Source organism: Macrobrachium rosenbergii, chromosome 17, assembly GCF_040412425.1.
Source record: "Macrobrachium rosenbergii isolate ZJJX-2024 chromosome 17, ASM4041242v1, whole genome shotgun sequence".
Classification (NCBI taxonomy): Eukaryota; Metazoa; Arthropoda; class Malacostraca; order Decapoda; family Palaemonidae; genus Macrobrachium; species Macrobrachium rosenbergii.
In genome coordinates, this window is record NC_089757.1 from 12,083,140 (window position 1) to 12,098,769 (window position 15,630).

Here is a 15,630-nt window from a genome sequence, read left to right on the forward strand (position 1 = left end):
ATCTTTTGTTATAATATTTTACACATTTATATATATATATGTATGCATGTATGTATGTGTATTCACAGACACTAAGCTAAAAATGACGTTTATTATCTAATTCTCTCTTCTCCGGAATTGATACCGAAGTATATATATAATTATAATTATAACAAAATAAGTAAATTATAACTGATAAGTGCTTAGTCACTTGCGGATGCGATCCGCTGACAGCAACAATCTCCGACTCCAATAACGAGAACTCTTACAACTGGATCGATTCCGCCAGGTGACCAACCACTTATCAGTTATAATTTCCGAGGTAGAGCGAATTGAATATTAAACGACATTTGTGACTTACTTTTTGTGAATATAAAACGTTAACGTTATGTGATAAAATTTCGTATATACATATATATATATATATATATAAATATATATATATATATATATATATATATATATATATATATATATATATATATATATATATATATATAATTAATTTACTGGTCACAATTTTACCAGATGTTATGTATTTTCGATAGTCACAATGGCTCCTTAATTTTTCGATTTTTTCACACTTTTGGGTGATCAAGTGGTTAACGTTAACCTTATTTTGACATATTCTGTGCTGGTCCAAATCCTACTGCGGACGTCAGAATTTCTTATTTGTTTCTTTAACTGGATGTAAAACTTTGTAGTGACAGGCGTATCCAAAAAGTAAGAAAAAGAAAAAGTTCATTGTTGTTTATATATATATATATATATATATATATATATATATATATATATATATATATATATATATATATATATATATATATATATATATATATATATATATATATATATATATATATATATATATATATATATATATATATATATATATATTGTTTTATATATTTTTTCTCGTTGTTTTCCTCTCTCAAATGGTTCTTTTTTGTTGAGTACACCTGCTATGCAAGTACGTGACTGAAGCTAGTTCCACAAGAAAATCTTATTACAGATGATAGTGATATTAGTGCACAATAAATCAATACGTCCAATGAATATAAAATTTTCAGGCATTCCCGTAGCTGTGAAATTATCTCCGTACCCTAGCCTTCTGGAACACAACATTCCGTCCTGTAAGAGGCAGATCTATTGCTTTTTTCGCATTTGATTTCCTTTTTCCGCCTTGCTTCTTCGTTCCTGGTCAACGTAAGGACACTGGTTTGCCCGATCCCAGGACCCATAGGTCTCTGTAAGTAACAAGAACGTTTGAAGATCGCAAACCTCTTCCAAAACTGAACATTTCTCCGCTCTAAAAGGTACCCCCTTTTCCCCAAAAGTTACATTCCGATCTCTACCAAAATTTGCCCTGTTGCCATAAACGAGGCCTACCCACGGTAAGATTTTAGTAATACTCTACACGTAACTTGTTTGCGTAATTCCACTAACAATCAGACAAAGCGAACCAAAAGCGCAACTACCTTTTCGGAGTAAATAAATGCTGGATACGAGTCGGCTGTAGCGGGTCCCTGTATTGTACTTTGATCTGGGCAGTTTCTTCGGTTTAGGATTTTTCGATATTCTTTCGGATATTGTTCTTCGTATTTCGGAACTTTTAAAAATTATCAGGGTCTTTTGCAAAAGTCTTGATTGATAGCTATATGTAAACTGGCGTAAGGACGACTACTGGTGATGCGTATAGACAAACTAGAGATACAGTTCTGTGTCGGTACTTGAAACTTTTTCGTGTGCATGTTTTTTTTTTTTTTAAGCGAAACCTCTTCCCTTCTAGTACCAGAGACAGACGAAACGACCCATCTGACTGAATATCCTTGAAATGGGAAGGAAAATGTGAGGGACAAGAGAGAGAGAGAGAGACTCAAAGATCGTCGTGGGGGTAGTGTGATTGATATGGAAAGCGTGGTAGAGACAGGGACGAATGAGAAGGATGGAGATGACCTGGCAGTGAGTGAAATGAAGTCTGGAAGTAAAAGGCAAAGACAGAGAGTAATGGTGACCATTGTGGACGAGGCAAAGACGAATTTAAAACTAGAGTTTGAGAAAAATTTCGGTGGACAGTCGAAAAAGCAAACGGGAGAAGCGACAGGATTCTTTGGAACAGCAAGATATTTCACTAAATTTCACTTACGTTGATCTATGACGCTGGGAATGGAACCAGTGTTAGAGTTGTTGTTATTATTATTATTATTATTATTATTATTATGATGGAAGATGATACGGAATACATTAGCTCTCCAACTAAACCTCTACGGAATAGACCGCCCATACTAGATGGTAAAAAATATATGAAATTAGCGATGAATCAACAAGAAAAATGAAACACTATGTGCATCCTTGCATGTAGAATGAAGAAATCAACTTGGTCAGAGCTTTGGGACGTTGCGTAACATCCTTGGGGTCGATGCTTACTGTATTGATATATATGTGTATATATATATATATATATATATATATATATATATATATATATATATATATATATATATATATATATATATATATATATATATATATATGGCATATGTGTGTATACATATGGCATATGTGTGTGTGCCTTGCTTGTATGTACATATATACTGTACATACATACATATATTTATATATATACACACGATATATATATATATATATATATATATATATATATATATATATATATATATATATATATATATATATATATATATATATATATATGCATATATATAATGTGGGTATGTGTATGTATATTAGAAAAAATAAAACAGTGGCGCAGTACACTTTAAAGTAGTTTTTCTTAGACAATGGTCTCTCCCATTTGGACGAATGTTCTTTCTTAAAGAAGTGGATCGCCTCTTCTCTAAAATAATGGCTCTAATTCCCTTCCTCGGTGTTCGGCTGTTTCCTCCTGTAGTCTCAAATCCTTGTAGGGAAGAACGAGATTTACTACATGGCCGTTCATTAAGTGCTCCCATATAGGAAAGGAGGGGAAAGCACGAGCCCATTAAAGAAAGATTTAGTTCATTCTTAATGAGATTTAAGGCTTCAAAGATAATTATTATTGCTGCTTTCATCGCCTGTTAAAAATTTATGTTTGAGGTGTCCTCTTCTCGGAGGAAGTGCCATCTTTCCAGATGGTTGACATCCAGCGTAAATTAGACGTAGGAACAAGCACAGTGAGTAGCTAAGCCATTTGCCTGATGGCAGTTCGTTAAATTACTCATCTAGGAAATCCAGTAGCGGTACAGGTAAACCAAGCCTTGTACTAGTGGAGCCTTGCTCAGTCGCAGTTTTAAATTAATCTGGCACTTGCAAGCGAGTGAATTAGATCCATTTTGCAGATTACAGACACCACTGCCAGTTGCTGTTGATACCTGGCGTCAACAGTACATGACCTCATCTCCCAGAATCGTTAGCGGAAGAGGACTTGGCTGGAAGACGATCCCATTTCGCCAAAGTGACGGTGCTTTCGAGTTTTGTGAAATAAGACGAAATAGCCACGAGTGTGTTCCCTTCACCTGGTTTTCTATAGCCTACAGTCCCTCTTTCAAGAGGCTTGTCCGTCGCTCGCTTAAAGTACGCCTAGTAGAAAACAGTGAAAGTTCATTTGAAGAAAAACAGGAACTCTTAAGGGATAGTTTTCTTTATTCTGCAGAGGTGCAATTAAGGAAAAGTGACTTCTCACGTAATCCCAAAATTAAGATGATTCATTACTTCAGTTCCTACTGAAACTAGAGAACGCTTATTGGGTCGCATTTTTCATTAACAAGAAAAAAAAATATTTGCAGAATGAAATTATTTCATTTTAGACACAGAGTGGCAGCCCAATGTCTCTGTGTAGCCCAGGCCTGAAGAGAATAATAAAACTATTGCGAGCTTAACCGGAAGAAAGCGAGCGGCGAACTGTAGGCTATAGAAAACGAGGAAAAGGGAGACAAAGATTGTTCCAAAGCTCATCAGAAGAAAAGGACAGACAGCCGCTGAACCAAACGAGGAAATTCCGGTAGGAGGTCTATGACTTCTTTTGCCTCCTACCTGCAGTTGCACCGGCGTCGATGACCTGTGATGTTATGACGCCAGCTGGATAAACCAATAATCCAGTTAGTGTGTGTGTGTGTGTGCCTGTGGGTAAGTGGTGTACCCACCAGTTTTTAGTTTTCTGTAAAAGAAAACTATTGCGATGGCTATTTGTCTGTCCGTCCGCACTTTTTCTGTCCGCCCTCAGTGGCTTTTACAGTATTTTATTTAATGTTAAAGTTAGCCATGATCGTGCATATATATACGTATGTGTATATACTAGCTGACTAATCCGGTGCTGCCCAAGAAAACTGAATAACAACCGATAAATTCTCTCTCTCTTTCTTTCTCCTCCCTTACACCACCTCTGCTCTCTCTCTCTCTCTCTCTCTCTCTCTCTCTCTCTCTCTCTCTCTCTCTCTCTCTCTCTCTCTCTCTCTTTCTTTCTTTCTAACAGCCCCTCTACTTTCTCTCTCAATCGCTCCCTCTCTCTCACGCTTTCCCTTTCCTGTTAAGATAGTTGCTTCAGTTACATTGCCTAGCATTTCTTACATTTTATATTTCACCCCTACTCAACCCCGCCCTTCCTATCGGGGCTGAACTTGGACTTAAAGGACGGAGTATCTCCAATCATCTTAACGACCTCGAAAACTATGGATTAGACACTAATATCTGTCATTTTCGGTTATTTTTACATGTTACCCTCTTCCCACCCCAACCCCCTTTGGTGCCAGTGATGTCTTACCTGCCTCCAACAGTATTCTTTTGTAGACAGTAAGTCATATGTATACCAAAATGAGGTATGATAAATTCGCGAGTTTATTTAGTTACTAAGTCTACGGGCTGAACCAGCCCCGTTTCAGGAAAGCCCTTTCCACTCCCACCTTCGGTACCCTTTGGTGCTGGTGATGTCTTACCCCCACAGTACTCTTTTCTAGTTAGTAAGTCATATTTATACCAAGTTTGGTTGAAATTGCTCTGTGCATTTCACAGTTATGCTGGAACACACACACACAGTTCATACATACATACGTCCATTTATATATATATATATATATATATATATATATATATATATATATATATATACATACATATATACATGTATATACAGGTATATTTATATTTATTTGTTTATCTATTAATAATTACATGGATAAAAAACATTATTTGGATTTTATCCTTAAATTCCGGTATAATTCGTATGTACTCACAGACATTCGAACCATTATTACCGACTACAGAATGAAAAAGCATTTAGATTTTACATCAGAATTTTTCGATGCCGTTTCCGTCTATTTCAGTATCACTTTCTTGTGTATGTCCGTCCTTATAAACCTTCGTTTCATCCTCATAGACGTCCATCAGTTGTGAACAACTGCAGGTTGGAAGAAAAAGTATCCGGATTTCAAGCGGGGATTTGTCGACGGTCTCTGCAACATTTGGGCTTTCTGGGGAAAGGACTCATTTGTCTGTGGCACCTGCGCTTTGTCCTGCAGTAATCCAAAGTCAGTTACTCACTGGCGGGAAGTTGTTCGTTTCACGATCCGGCAGCGATTTTTGTGAGACATTTATTTTTACTTCTTTCTTCTCGCCTTTTTAAGACTTATTTCCCGTCGTTCTCGTTCTTTGGCTGCTTTTATTCCACAGTCTCTTGCTTCTTTTTAGTGCTGAGGTAAGTGGTCGCTTCAGGGGTGCTCACAGTGCGCTTTTGAAAGCTCGTGTTGTGGCCTGTTCGGTGTTGCAGTAAATTCTGGATACCATTTGGCCCTAGTGGATCCGGACTAATAAAGTTTTCATTAAAATGGGATAGGTCTTTGATTCGGCTTTCGTAAAATTCTGCCAGATATTGATATTCGTTTCTGGAAGCTTCTTTAGACTAGTCAGAATCTCATGGGAAAATGTTAGTGAGGCAGAATAGGGAAATGATTGATAATGCCTCTATTTTTGTCGTTACTCTTTTTTTAGAATGTCTCAGAAAGCAACCAAATCATATTTTGCAGCTCGAATGATTAAATTTATATCATCCCGCTTATAATTTATCATTATTTTAGTATGATCGGACATCAGAGCAACAGTTAGTAGCCTGGCTAATAGAGTAAAATCTCAGAAATTCCATTGTTTATGGAACGATTCCTATAAAATGTTTACTTTGTTATCTTATCCTTTACAGATTTGGCAAATAAAATAACTTTTATAAACAAATACCTAATTTAGCACAAAGAACACCATGAATCTCAGCTATTTATTTCATTTTTAATATCCTTAGATTTTACCAACAGTTATGATAGAAACTGTCTTGCAAATAAAATAAAATTGTTCTTTAGTATGAAAACTGCTTAGAACTTAACTATGAAAATTACAGTATTAATAATGAAAAAGCGTATGACTTTGGGTGTAGAATTACGGCATCTGCCAATTTTTTAAAAAATAATATCTATTTTTTATTTCTGTCAGTGGGTCATTGTAATAAGTTGATAGTAAAGAGTATTTTATGTCCCGATATTTTTTGGATGTAGGATGGTAGAGTCCGGAGGGCCACACCAGGCCTCCTACACTCTATTCACACCTTACTCACTTTGGGCAAGGGCCGTTGCTGTCATAAAGCTGACTTAATCTAAACCAACCAACTACCAACCTCGATGCTTTTTATTAAAAGAGTAAATATGTTAATAATTTTTTTTTACTATGCAACACTATTTTTATTTGGAGATGTACTGAGTTGTAAAAAGAAATGCGTGTTGGCTTTTGTTTGTAATGCAAATCTGTAGACGTGAGAAAATTTTACATGCAAACGACCTGCATGGCAGTGCACATACATATGCACCACATAGCAGTGATGACCCTTGAATCTGTATATCTAGTTCGACCTCCAAGTTTATCTGTCCTCCTGGCGATGTCAGCTCTCTGTCTTTCTGTCTCTTCATGTGTTTGTCAAATACGAAATCAGCGTCAGATTTTCCTCTCAGTCGCTTAATTTGTGAGAAAACACCCATAACGATTCACGTCCTTTAGAGTCATCTCTCTTTTACCATTTCTCCCGCGCCTCGCTCTTTGCCAGGTTCAGAGAAATGAGATTCACAGTTTCTCCAAATGACCCTCCTCTTTCTCTTCCAGAAGCGCTGCTTGTCTGAAGCAAATTGGGTGCGCGAGTGACAGCGCCGTGAAATGCATATCTGAAGGCGCCGCGATCGCTCCTTGCCTTTCCTAAAGCGCCACCTGGGCGTCACTTTGCCCTTCCGACGACCGACTTTGGTTTTGAATTCGATTACCGCCCGATTTGCATGTAGTTGGGGTATGGTGGGACGGTGGACTTCGGGTGGGCAGGTAGGTGGGTGGGTGGGTTGGATGGGGATGTGTATCCATTCTCCTCTTCCCTCCAAATACACTTGTCAGTTCGGCTTCCATATCACTATTGGAGATGTACTCCTTGACGTGACCGGCTTCATTTCCATTCGTTAATGTGATGACTGTCACTGATGGTTTTCTCTATACGACTTCTTTTGTAGGAAGGAAGTGCAACTTTGTCTTTCTATAATAATAATAATAATAATAATAATAATATCATCGATCTTTTTGTTGCAAGTATGCTGTCGCTGCGACTATTAGAATACTCTAAACTAAAATAACACCAATCCGTTCAAGTTGATACAGAAACTGAATACATTATGAACTGGCAATATACAGGTGCACATATTGTTGGCAGAGATGTGTAAGCATGGCACCCTTATTAGAGAGAGTGAGAGAGAACGACTATACACACTTCAAATGAAGCCGACATCCATCGAATATAACTTTTTTTTCCTTTGGCGAATGAACGTCAACCTCCGAATAACGCGAAGCATCTCGACATCAGACTCATCTTGACACATTCCAGAGTTAATCTCGAAGATATGGATATGTCAATTAACTCTTACCTGATGTCTTCTTCAGCCAACGACTCTTTCGTACCTGTCTTCTGAGAGGAATGTGTGCGAGTATATTTTGACAGAGGCTGTCTGGCAATCGTTCTTCCTTTCTTCTAGTCATATGATCTTAGTAACCATTTGAAGATCCATGATATTTGTTTTCGATTCAGGAAATGTAAAGGTATCTCTCTCTCTCTCTCTCTCTCTCTCTCTCTCTCTCTCTCTCTCTCTCTCTCTCTCTCTCTCTCTCTCTCTCGGCTCCAGAAGACGATGGAAATACAACCTCCTGGAGAGTCAGAGTGTCAACACGAAATGTATTTTGAATATCTTTATGATTGTTGAATTTGATTGTCTGGTGCAAATGGCAACAATCCACAATAAGACCCTGGAGACAGTGTAGTAAGTGAATCCTTTGAACAATTTACATGTAATGAAGCAAGCTTGCGTAGCTCGTAAACCCGAGACTGAAATAAAACTTATTGAAAAATAGACAATCTCATGGAATTATGTTCTTTAACCTTAAATATGAAGAAGGAGTCTCGTTTACGTTTCTGACAATATCTGATAATCTTGCTGCTAAAATTTCCAGTCAGTAGCCATCAGATTAAGGAAAAGTGCTCTACTTCAACATTACAAAAAAATATATACTTACAAAAAATATATACTTGGTACAAAGCTTGTTGACAAGATTATAAAATACGACGCAAAACATACCCCAGTGGCTCTGTCTCAGAGGGGAGTTCTGGAAGTGAATGTTAATTTAACTAGGTAATGAAGGGTGTTCCAGAGCTGGGAATTAGGGGGGTTGAATGACTGTCAATTACCTGACGATACATTCAGTCAGCCAGCCAGGAGGAAGGACGAAGTCGCCGAGATTTGTAATCCGAGGAATGCCGATTCCAACGAAGTAAATGTGACAGGAGGGTCCATTGAGTAAAAGATAATTAAACACTCACTGCCATTCCAGATTATCCGCTAGTGTAGTCGATTCAGATAGTCCTGTTTATTTTAGGCTAGGGAGAGATTATAACATTTTATTTCTTTCCTCGCATTCAGGCAGTTTTCGTCTTTCGAATTTTTAATCTACCATTTTTTAGCCTTATTAGCTTTCTGTTTATACGTTACAGACGTGCAAAGTACTTTGCTGATGTACTTCTGTATTGCTAATATTTGCCATTTGGTGGACCTCTCTCTCTCTCTCTCTCTCTCTCTCTCTCTCTCTCTCTCTCTCTCTCTCAAAATTATAGACTGGTGAATCAAAGGCAAAGCTCGAACTCTCTATCTCCATCTTTCTCTCTCTCTCGCCTCCCGCTCTCTCCCCCAACAATTAGAACACTTGAAAGTCTAACACAAAACTAACTAGAAAGCTCTTCATTACCTTTAACAGGTGGTAACAATCAAAACGACCTTCACCTTTTATGAAATATATTTTGAATCAATATAACTATCATGTCTTTGTTCGCAAACGGCATTCTTAGAAGTGACGTCATTAGTGGCGTCATTGTTGAGTATTTATATACTTTTAATGACACTTTTGTAGTTTTATTCAGTTGCGCGATCGAGAAATAGACTTGATTTCAGTGAAAGTGATTAACTTACGTTAAAATCGCCTGATTCTTTTGCAACTGTCGGTATTCTGTTCTCTATAAAACAATTAAGTCAGAATTTTATTATCGCCTAGGTTGTATATTTAAACGAAGCGACCAGACACGACGGGCTTAATGTTACTGCTTTCGTTTCCCAGATTTACATTACTGTTTGTTTGCAGTAGTCTACCCATTTTACAGGCAGGTAGCGAAACCAGGCATTTCGCTAACTGCCTGAAATTTCAGTCAGATAGCGAAATGCACTTATGGACATTTGATCGCCCCAGGGGCTAGTACTAAACACGGCGAAACAGTGACTCCCACTGTTTCGCCGTGTTTAGTGCTAGGCCCTGGGGGTCAAATGTATTTCACCGTGTTTAGTACTAACCAGCCCTGGGCGTCAAATATATTTTGCCGTGTTTAGTACTAGCCTCTGGGGGATCAAATGTCTCTAAGTGCATTTCGTCATCTGCCTGAAATTTCAGGCAGTTCGTGAAATACCTGGCTCTGCTATCTGCGTATAACACCCATATATACCGTCAAAGCTGGCGGTAATGCAAAGGAAGGTAGACAACTAGTCACGACCAAGGGGACGTTACCTACCGTCCCGAAATTCAGAATAAGGTACCTTCCTTTCGCATAAGTGTGTGTATGTATTTTTGTGGTTCATAGGGTGGGGGCAGTAGTGAGAGAGACGTGCCCAGCCTGGACGACGACAGATCCTAGCGAAAATGTCATTATTTCCCAATCGTCGTTGGTACTCACAGAATCAAATATATAGATATACATTGTTATTTTTGATACAGAGATCAAGAGCTTAAGAGAAGCGCCAGACACTGAGATCAGCCCCAGGGGCTGTATCCCACGTGGTTGGTGATGACTTCCTTGTGGTATTTGCTGTTCAGAAGCATATTGTTCCAAGTCCCGCAAATGCATTCCAACTGATAGTCATTCCTTCGAGAATCAGTTCTACCAAGGCAGCATGGCTGTGTAGTAAGAGTCCCTAAACAATTTTCATAGGATAAAAGTGTTCCTGATTGCATAATAAATAATTTTTTAGCGGTAGGGTCAGAACTTGTAATCTTTAAGCAGATATATTGATTATGATAAGAAATTTCTTTTTTTTTACTCTTTCTTCGTATTTCATTACAATTGTTAAGTACTTTAATAATTAGCTGTATGTTACAACAAACGAGCAGAACACTCCAGTAACGGACCAATCCGTACCGGATCATCAACTGATGTCAGTATACTGTAAACCTGTTACAATACGTGTCCCTTTAACTTGGCCATCAAAAGCAAAATTAGTAGTAAAAAGGCCGTAGCAAGAGAAGGATTAAAGGAGACATCAACATAAGCCACTGAATAATGATGTAAATGAAAGAAAAAACAAAATTGTAACTCTCCTGTTCTCGTAAGAGTTTGAAATAAGGTGGTGGCAAACTGAAACGAAGCTGAACAGAGGAGCCTCAAGTCGAAGACAGCGCTAGAATTTTAACAAGTCTGGATTCGTATATGTCGTAGAAGGTTGTAAAAGGATACCAAAGATGGCGGGTTTACTTCTGACAATTATATTGGATGGCAGGAAAAAGTAACTAGTTTTTTCTTTTTGAGTGTGTCGTTAAAACTCCTACCTCGCCTCTGATTGGGTAATGTATCTGAAATGTAACCTCTGGTGGGTGTTTAACAGCATGAGTTTCCTCCAGGCATTGTAAATTTGAATGATATCGATTAGTGTCAGTTACTGTCAGCTCCAAACAGACTTAAATTCAAGATCAACTTTGCAGAAACCTTAAGCAATTTAGTTTATTTTCCACTTTTTTTTTTTTAGCAATCTGTGATCTGTTCCTCACTTGAGTCCAAAAAAAAAAAGACTCGTAAGAATCCCAGGCTCCCAAGCAAGCGCATGACAGAACGCAGTGGTAAAAGAAAGGGTGTAGATGTCTTGAGCCAACTTGGCAAGCAAGCCGAGTGGGTCCCTAAGGCGCGAGGATTGGCAGAGTTTACACGCTTCCTTTTGTGGAGGACAACCCGAAATGTCTCTCGTTGTTAAGCTCCACAGGGAGGGCTTAGCCCCTTGCAAAAATCCCTCAGATTATTTATTCATTTATTTATTGTTTAGTTTTTTCGTGGGCTGAAGGAAAGGACAAAGAGGAGGGAAAAGGAGTAGAGGGATAGAGCAATTTTAAATTACCAGTTTAGGAGATATAATGAAGAGAGAAGAAAAAAGTTTTATGCGGAAGTAACGATTATGAAAATCCATTGCAAATATTGTTATTTAGTCTTTTATTTATTTATTTTTATTATTCAAAATTGATTAGGTTATTGCAATTCAAATAAATCGCTACTTTTTTATTAAAAGCTGTTACTAAATAGTCAATTTTACTCAATTGCTCAGAGTCGACCACTATGTAGTAGCCAGTATTTTTATATCTGACCAAACGCATCCCCAAATATCCAGTGTTACCACATTGAAATCTCTAGCTCGTTGAGATGATTTTAAACAAAAGGAAATACGTTGTGATTTGAATTCTGCCACCAATAGCAGTGATTTCTAAGCTAAGTTTAATGCCAAAGTGTTCAAATGGGGTGGGCTGGATAGTCGGTATAAATTAAACGGCCCGTATGCCAGTGCTGCCTCTTGCACAATGATGCCAAGGCGTTGCTGTAAAGAAATTGATTGATCTAGATAGCTGGACTCGTAAGAGAAGAATGATATCCCACGAGCCAAGGAAAGAAGGAATTTTAATAATATGAAATATGTATTAGGGCAGAGGACGGTGCTTTTTGGAAACCGCAGTGGAAAATAAAATGTTTTTCCTTTATAAGAGATTTGTTTTGTACGCATGTAAATATGTATCTGTTTGTTACTTATATTTTTGTTTGTTTCTAACATATTTCAGTGTTATTTTTTCACAATACGAGCATTCTGCTTTGTGAAAGATTGCTTTGCAAGTTAATGCGTTTGAGACTTGTTTTATATAATAATAATAATAATAATAATAATAATAATAATAATAATAATAATAATAATAATTTTGTACGCAGGATCGTCGCTTATTCCTCCTAGTTCGTCACTGCTGCCATCAATCAAATCGTCTATTGAGACAGATGCTGCTTCCTCCTACTCAAGCACAGCATGCACACTGAAAGGTAATATAATTATAAACGTATATATGTATATAATTATGTATATACTTATTTCATTATACATTTATTTATATATGCGTAAAATTGTATACAACACTGCATGATTTTTATTATTTAAGTGAAGATTTTACACAGATTTCATTAAACGATTCGTCAGTAGAGCTTAAAATCCTATTTTAAAGACAAAAGTAATGGCAAAGGACGAACACGCATATTGGCATAAACTCTCTCTAGTATTATGGATCTTTGATCGATATCAGTCTCTGCAGCTTCATCGGTTATCCGGCCAAAGGTCTCTGTCACATCTCATTATTGGGGAGTTTGTGTGTCAAGGCTAATGCTTCCGAAGACAGAATTAACATCAGTTTATAAGGATCTCGATTCTGGTTATGCGTCGAGCGAAGACGAGGAAGCGGGTGGGACCTCAGTCCTTCTCAGTTCCTCCTTCCCTATTTATCTTTTTCTCCTTCCCCTTCCTTCCCCTTCAGATGTACGTTTCACATTTTTTTTTTTTGAAAGCTGTGCTAAGATGCGTCGAAGTTCTCGTAGACGTGATTAATAATGTTCCCGGTTCGATTCCCGAGCGAGACTGAACTCTTTCTAATCGTTCCGTTAAATACCACCATTGTGCCTCCGTTGACCTACACGTTAAGTTACGTACGTGGTGGTCTGTCGAATGTGGTGAGTTGCAGCCAGGTTTACGAAGGGTGTGAGCGCTAGCAACATCCTTGAAGACTCTTCGAGAACCGGAAGGGCAGTCATTTAGAGCCACCTCATCTAATGGGTATATAAGGCTATGTTTTTTTCTATATGCAAAAGCCATTATGATAATTCCCTGCTTTTTTTAATCTCTCTCTCTCTCTCTCTCTCTCTCTCTCTCTCTCTCTCTCTCTCTCTCTCTCTCTCCATACCCAATGAGCCCTTACAATGCCCTTCCTTTCAACACTTTAAGGTCCTCCTCTAGTAATTAGAACTTTCCCGTTTGGCCTAGCACTGTTCTACTTTGCTGTCTGTCTGGGGGGAATTAATCAAGTGAATTTCGGGAGAGGTTCAAGACCTTCCCCATGAAAGGCCTAATGGGGCTGAGTCAGGTGATTTAAGGGGACATGTGAGCATAGACCTTGATTTATGACTGGAGTTAGTGTTTGTTTATGTCATGAATATAAATTAATAAAATTACCTTTTTATTCGGTATTTCAGTCTGAAATCACCAGAGAAAAATACATGCCACAAAAGTGTTTTCAGCAATTAAGAAAACTGAGGAATTTTCCATAGAATGGAAACTTAATTTCAAAGTTATTTGCTTCCCTTGAGTACTTCTTGTGAAAATGGCAAGATCGTTGGTAAAATTTTTAGGTAATTGTTACAAATGAACACTTTTTCAAGATGTGATGTCGGGATACCTTTTCTCTTACGCTGAGAGGCCGCAGGGACGATTTTAGCCAGTTTTGCGAAGCTTCATTTCTCAAAGTGATTCAGCTTAATTAACTCTCCAGAGGATCCTTTCAATTAGACTCTAGATAGGCTTCCTTTGATTGCATTTTAGGGAGAACAAAGTACAGAGTCGTTAGAATGATTAGGAAAATAAACAGGAAAACGAAATTCTTCATCTTCACATTCGTTTGAAATTCCCGATAAAATGGGGAAGGTCGAACTGTTAGGCGCCATTTAGCTAATTTCTTACGCAAGTTGAAACTATTTAGTTTTCTTTATTTTGCTGGAATGCAACCTTAGTTTTTCTTTGCCTGTCTGTCCGTCTGTCTCTTTGGTAACTTTCTTTTTATCAACTATAGTAAAGGATACACAGAATACTTTCTCTCTCTCTCTCTCTCTCTCTCTCTCTCTCTCTCTCTCTCTCTCTCTCTCTCTCTCTCTCTCTCTCTCTACATTGTTTCCTCACTTCTCACAATATTCTGTTCCGTACAAGAAACAATTAAATCACAGGTAAACCGAAAGAAATTCAGACATCGTACGCGATGAAATTCTTCGCAGACTAATATCGCGAGGAACTTGAATTTAGGCGCTGGAAGCCCTCGGGTCATAATTCTATACCTGAACCACTCTTGTCGCAGGAGTTAGACAGTTCCTAATTAAGTGGCAGCATCTGGATGTGTGAATCTGTTTAACGCAATGAAATTGATGGATACATCATTTTCGGTTTATTGTCGGTTTGGTTTCATTGAAGGTCATTTGTTTGTCGTTAAATATTAACGTTTCATTAGCTTTTTGTTTTTTTGCTTAATATTTTTCTACAGAGCTCCATGCTCATATTACAAGATTTATGACCCTCTTTTTTAACAAAAAATAAGTCTCACTTACGAAGCATCAGAACGAGGTCAGTCTCTGTATGGAAATCTATAGTAAAGTAAAAGTAAAAGAAAATAGTTAGTTTTACGTATTTTTTTATCGAGATGGATGATACTTACCTCTTTAACATAACTGTCAAGGAAGTTACTGAGGTGGGTATGAAACTTAATGATGTATATTATTCCCTCTTTTAATCTTACAGATTAGGTTTTCGACACCACCTCCCCCAAGTTCCCCTTTTTTATCTACCCAGCCACCCATACTATACTTCCAGTAACTAGACTGATCATTCAGTAGCCAAAAGTAGGCGTTTACTTGAAATATGCAATGAGACCGCAGTGGGTATCTGCAGTTAGTATTTGGTAGTTAGCCGTTAATAATACCCTAGTCATGCTATATACATATTTCCTTCTCTCTCTCTCTCTCTCTCTCTCTCTCTCTCTCTCTCTCTCTCTCTCTCTCTCTCTCTCTCTCTCTCTCTCCCCCCTCATTTTTGTTCGCCATCTAAGTACCCTTTGAAAGCCTCTTGTAAACGGCTATGGGTTCGCTAACATGGTGTGAGAACTCACGCTGAAAGATCATTTTTTAATGTTAAAATTGAAGGCATCAAATTGGTTATCAGCAACATTAACTCGGAGAAATAATGTCTTACTTTAATAAATGCACAATAAATTATTCGAAAATAA

General features: G+C 37.7%; 1 long non-coding RNA gene across 1 annotated transcript in view; it reads left to right on the top strand.

Annotated features, from left to right (window-relative positions):
- The window catches only part of LOC136847737 (uncharacterized), a 206,669-nt gene that overhangs the window by 127,249 nt on the left and 63,790 nt on the right, over nt 1–15,630 (top strand). Inside the window, exon 2 of the long non-coding RNA XR_010855818.1 lies at nt 12,536–12,640. This is a non-coding gene — a long non-coding RNA (uncharacterized lncRNA). The remainder of the gene's footprint in view (nt 1–12,535; nt 12,641–15,630) is intronic.